We start from the raw sequence: 6,078 nt of genomic DNA on the forward strand, positions 1-6,078 counted from the left end.
GTTTTCGAAATTTTCTCAAAAATCTAGAGCATTTGAGAAATTAATAAGTTAGGGAAGTATGGGGATGGTTAAGGTAAGTAGGTAGGTAAATTTTGAAGTGTCTGCGTTAATTAGACGCTTAAAAATACTCATCTCTTTTGGCCCTTTAAAGGTGTTATAAGAAATGCCTAACATGTTTCCCAATATTCAGGAGAGCACCTGCCGTGGTTGCTCAGTGGCTATGGTGTTGGACTGCTGAGCACGAGGTCGCGGGATCGAATCCCGGCCACGGCGGCCACATTTCGATTAGGGCGAAATGCGAAAACACCCGTGTACTTAGATTTAGGTGCACGTTAAAGAACCCCAGGTGGTCGAAATTTCCGGAGTCCTCCACTACGGCGTGCCTCATAATCTGAAAGTGGTTTTGGCACGTAAAACCCCATAATTTAATATTCGGGAGAACAAAGTAAAAGACTGTGAAATATTTAGTTGCAGGAAATGTGGGCCACTCTAAATAAGACGTATACCAAGCGTTATAAGTATGTACCTTAATCATGTGATTTCAAAATAAATGATGAATACCGGTCCTCATGCCGATTCTACGCCTTATACAAGGTATATAGTTGCTTTTGCTCAGGCTCCTCAGTGCAAGGTGCGAGACACTGTGTTTATAATTTGTTGATTAAGGGACAATGTTCTGAGTTATGAATGTTAATGTTCCAACCCAGAAAGTTAATTGGACCATTTGTAGAAAATTATTTATTCAACCATTGTTCAGTGTTATACCGCCGGTATCCCACAACGTTTCCCAGAGTCCTAAAAGAAATGTGCAAAACATCAACTTCAGTGATATTAAAGGAAGTGTTGAGTTCAAAATGTGCCTAACTTCCACGTTACCTGTTAGTCGCTTTCATCTATGTTCGGCAATGTCGTGAGATAAGTCTAGGTCACACCAAATATATATATTGTCCAAATAGCGGGCAAGGTACGCGCTTTGGTGACACTTTAGAGTTCCCAGAAGCGGTGCATCAATTGCCGAGTCCTCGTTTTTTTTCCCCGCTTTAATACGTTATATGGGGTTCGCAGTAGGTTTCCATAGTAACCTCGGTGAACTAGACGAGGGACACTGTTTGTGTTTTTTTATTAAGTTAACAATTATATGAACACTCCAAGAAAGTATTTGCCGTTCGAAACGCCGGTGGCGTCGACATGACGTGTCGTTGATGCTTAGGTATATGTATGCTATATGCCATGTCATTCTGGATGACATGTTGTACATGCCAGTAATACTGCCGCACCGTATTATCGCTAGAATTGCTCATACAATCTCTAACATTCTTGAGAAAATTATTCCTCAGAATTTTCCGAATGACCGCCTCAAAACAAATGCCATGAAACGAAACACCGATACCGCAAGCCTTCTATCTTAAATATTTTGAGACTTAAATATTAAAATTGCGAAACAATAAGAGTGCTCTAACATAAAATGATGCAATTTTACAGGCGCAGCTGGGAACTACTTCCGGGATCATCCAAGGAAATAGGTTCGAAACATGCTCAAGAAAGATGTTGGTGAAGTTTCTCAGAAAGTTATTGCCTTTAATTAATAAGCATAAACGAAATTGTCCAATGGCGGCATTAGGACAGAGGACACCCAGGACACGAAGTCCTTTTTGCTTAGTCAGCTCACGTTTAGTTTTATTAAGATTGCCACTACAGCTACTAGTCTTGAACTTCGTGTAATATTCTCAAATGTTGCTGTTGCATTCATTGCTTCGCCCATACAGAGAAACTGTGATATTTTTTAAATTGCAGTCAGGCCATTGATAATACGTAGGCGAGGTTCAAGACATGTGGCCTATTTAAGTCATTCGCAGTAAAAAAATTTATGCAAGCGATCTGAAGCGACGCAGTTCTGTTTTACGAAAACCGTCTCAGAAAGGGCTTGAAAGGCAAGACGAGCTCCTTAAAAAATGATAAAACATTCTTCTTGACTATCAGTTGCATCAACACCCCGCTCAACGGTGTGAGCCAAGGCTGTCTGAAACAGCGGTTCACTCATATTTAAAAATGGCAGTGCATGCACATTCTTTGAGTGATGACTGTTCATCTGATAGTTTTGCTCTTTGCCTTTGCAGGCTTTATGTGTGTGTATCCGCCTGTACTGTGCACTGTCTTCAGAATGCTGGGCTTGTGAGTTTATATTAACGCGGCACATCCCTGATGCCTCGTGCGCGCTTCGCAAAGGGAAGAGCTGCAAAATAAATACACACGGAGCAATGTAGCACATGGGCAATGTTAAATACGAAGTCGATATGCGTCCACAGTACGCGCGCTAGGCGCGGTTTTTGGTGGTATCGTGCACAGGCGCTTTCTAAATAGGGCAGCGCAACATCTGCAATCATGGCATTGGTGAGCGTAACCTTCGCCACCACATGTACTTTTTTTTTGTACTCATTCCATATTCTATAAACACAAAATACACTATTGCGGCCGAGGTCCGGTGTAAATTTAATGGGACTGTTTTCTTTCTTTTCTTTTTTTTACTTCGTTAGCAAAATACGTGCAATAAGAGTGTTTTAAACTGGTGCAGCGACGGATACTTTTGTCAGTGCCCGATTGGAACTCACCGGGCTGCAACCGAGCCACGGCAGCGTACATATTTTGTAAGTAACATGAAAAAAATATATATTATTTTGAACGTCGTAGCCTTCGTCCAGTTAAGAACCAAGACACCCTCCCGGTCATCTTCAGTGAGATCTTTTGGTGCGTGTGTGTGTGTGTGCGGGCGCGATCTGGTTTAGCCTTATGTCGAAAATTCTTCTATAAAACTCTCACTCCACAGTTTTCAGAAACACTCAAATGCGGTTCCGATTTTGTTTCCTTTCTTTCTTAGCGATTGATTTGCTATGTGATTCATACTGACCTCCCCCAGTATTTTCCGTCTAATACCTTGTTGCAAAGTGGTCTTCAAGTTTCGCTGCTATCTTGTCTGAGTACTCAGTGACATCGTAGCTCGACAAAAACGCGACCATCTGCATTGTGTTGCTATACGCTGTTTAGCAGCGGAATACCGCAATTCCCGAGCCCATGAAACATTTGACGCACACACTCGATTCTGTCGACCCGTTCAAGTAATACAAGACTTGCATTTAACTTTCGGGCATATTTTGCAACTATGAGCGAGGAATGACGCCAACTTGGAGACATTTCAATGTTATTTTGCACCTATATTAATGGTGAGCGCGATTACATATCGTTATATTTGGGTAGACATTCAGGCTCTAGATGCGTGCGAAAGGGGATGACTACGATGGGGACATCACCTATACTAAATTCTTACGATATTATTCAGCATTTCTTGTTATGAAATGAGGTTTACATGTATGCCGCATACATATGCTGAGTTTCTTGTAGCGGGCTGCCCCAACATACTAGCAACACTCAAATGACCGCTGTGAGTTTAAGCTACTGACATTTATGGAATGGGCGTTTCTGTCAAAACAAGCAGGGTTCAGTGTACTTGGCTAGGCTGCATTATAATTCAATAACCGAGCTGGCATGTATGACGACAGAACACAATTAAGTTGAACTGCACTGGGTGTAAAACATTAAAAGAACAGTCTCTCTTCGCTGCCGGGATTTCTTTTTTTATTACATAGCCCTTCGCTTGTGACGATCCTGCGCAACGTACCGAAGATCATTGTTTGCATTCCCTGAGCGTCCACTTGCCCTTTTTGAAAGTAGAGCAAAGGTTGTTATTATATTAGGCTAAGGTGAGAGGTTATTGTTTCAAAAAGCATTCAGCATGGAGAACAAAGTATTTGTCAGCGAGAAAATAACGTCAGCTGCAGAAAAAAATTGTCGCGGGCCCGGGAGAAGCTTAATTGCAGTACATTAAGTAACAGTCATGTGTCTTGCATAAAATTGACGATACTGTGGTCCACCACCAGTAGTAATAATTTTTATTACGTTGTATTTCAACAACCAATAAAATTCAGCATATGCAATTTTGTTGAATTCTCTTCGCCCTGACATGCATAGTTATACTTCTTCATACCTCTCTGTCATTGCAATATTGTTTTGGAGTGTGTTGCACTTTCTGTGCGGTCGTTTCACTGTAAAACAATTGTGGCCTGCAGTGACCGCAGTGACTGCAGTGACTGCGGGATGACCGGTGTTGCTACGTAGAAAGATTATTTGTCCGTGGGCCATTTGAATTCTGTGATAATCGTGTACACCTCTTTCATCTGAATACATTTCACACGACAGTGCACCATCTTGGCCTTCCAGGTTTGTAAAAGGCTAATATAAAACGACAAAAATTACTTTTTTATTTGCCTCTTGCCTACGTTAAGTCTGCCTTGGATATGCAGCACAACATGCGTCTAGAACGCTGGGACGTTCTTGTGCCGGAAGGAACGGCTGCTTGAACATCGCGCTCCACAAGATATCTCTTCTTGGTTTCCGTTGATAAAGTATCATAACGTGTAGTTAGTTGTGAGTGTGTATATGGTAGCGCTAGCCCCTTGCATTTGTATTCCAGCGCTCATTCTGCTTTGCATCGTTTCATCTAGCAACCCTATATATAAAGAACCAGTATCAGGTCTGCAGCCACTCCTATCCCCTTTCAAAATGAAATCGGCAGAACTCGATTGCCGTCTACGGTAATGCATTCAGCATTGAATCACTACAGCTATACAATGTATTTCCACCGTCGAAACGAATTATGTATGAGGCGTGTACTGTAGCGGCACTCCTCTGTCGTGCGTCCCTAAGAACGCTTTGCGCCATCTAGCGATGCCGCCGCGAAGCCTGCGCATCGCCTCTGCGCCCGAACGCCGAGAAACGCGTCTTGCGGCAACCAGACTCCTATCTCGTTCTTCTTTTCAGTACGCGCTGCGCCATCTAGTGGCGCAGCCGAGACGCCCGCTTGTGGTCTTTTAGACGAGAAGCGCAACGCGCCGGTGCATTTGAGAAGTGGGAATTTTTCCTTCGTTTGCCGCATACCCAGTGGCACGTCCTCCGTGACCGAAGTTGGCGATAGGTTCATTGAAGGGCAGCAGATATCCAGTTACACACGCACTAAAAAACACGGACGAAGGAGAGAGACGAAACACGAGCGTGACCGTGTTTTTAGTGCGCGCTGTAAGTAATAATAATGCAGATGTACCGACTCGCCCAGCTAGCTAGCTACCGTACTACTATTCATGCAGCACCTCGCTAAAGAAGTGTTGCGAAAGCCGTTCATTGAAAAGAGGCGCATGCTTAGTGCATCTGTAGCGAAGCCTGCTAAAGCGTCGGGGTTCTCTAATTGAGGACCCCTTGTGACGGGGGTTCGTTTCCGCGCAGCATCGTAGAAAAATAATATTCCTTGTCATTCTATAGCACGGCACATTACTACTTGCGCATACCTCAGCTACCCAAGTTGGTGCGAAATGCATTCACCTAAGAGTGACACACACCAACTGCCACAAACACAGCTGACGGGTATGGCTCATCCCAGAGGTTGATTGAAAACGAGCGCAAAGCGAGTGGCGCTTACCCAGCGCTCAAAGTCGGCGTTAAAGAGTTTTCACTCAACAGCAGCGCCTAGCCGGTGCCGCATATACGATGACCCATTTCGGCGTGAACGAGGATCGTTGAAGAAGGGCACACATGCACACGTTGGCACATGCGGAAGAGTAATTTTTGGTCCTACGGTTAATTTCGAACCCTGTGCTCTCAGCACAGCAGGTGAATGTGCTACCCCTTCGACCATGGAATATCCAGTGACTCAGCAAGTCGGAAAAATAGTTAGAGACATACATACTTCCCCCGAAACTGCGTGAATACCCTAAGAATGCTGACGCATTCAATGTTTTTTAGGGTTTCCATTAAAAATGTTTTTCCTTGTATTCCTTAGTTGTCATTGGGTGCCTTGTGGAACACTTACTAAACACTCGTTCTAGACATTTACTATTAGTGGGTGAATTCTACCAAAACGCGCGGGACAAGCTGGACGGTTGCACCAGCCATACATATACAAACATTAATTTGTTGCTATACATGGTGTGTTTTTAGAGCCACCCTCCACTTGACAAAATTCCACCCCGTAGC

The sequence above is a fragment of the Dermacentor andersoni genome, chromosome 7 (assembly GCF_023375885.2).
Source record: "Dermacentor andersoni chromosome 7, qqDerAnde1_hic_scaffold, whole genome shotgun sequence".
Lineage (NCBI taxonomy): Eukaryota > Metazoa > Arthropoda > Arachnida > Ixodida > Ixodidae > Dermacentor > Dermacentor andersoni.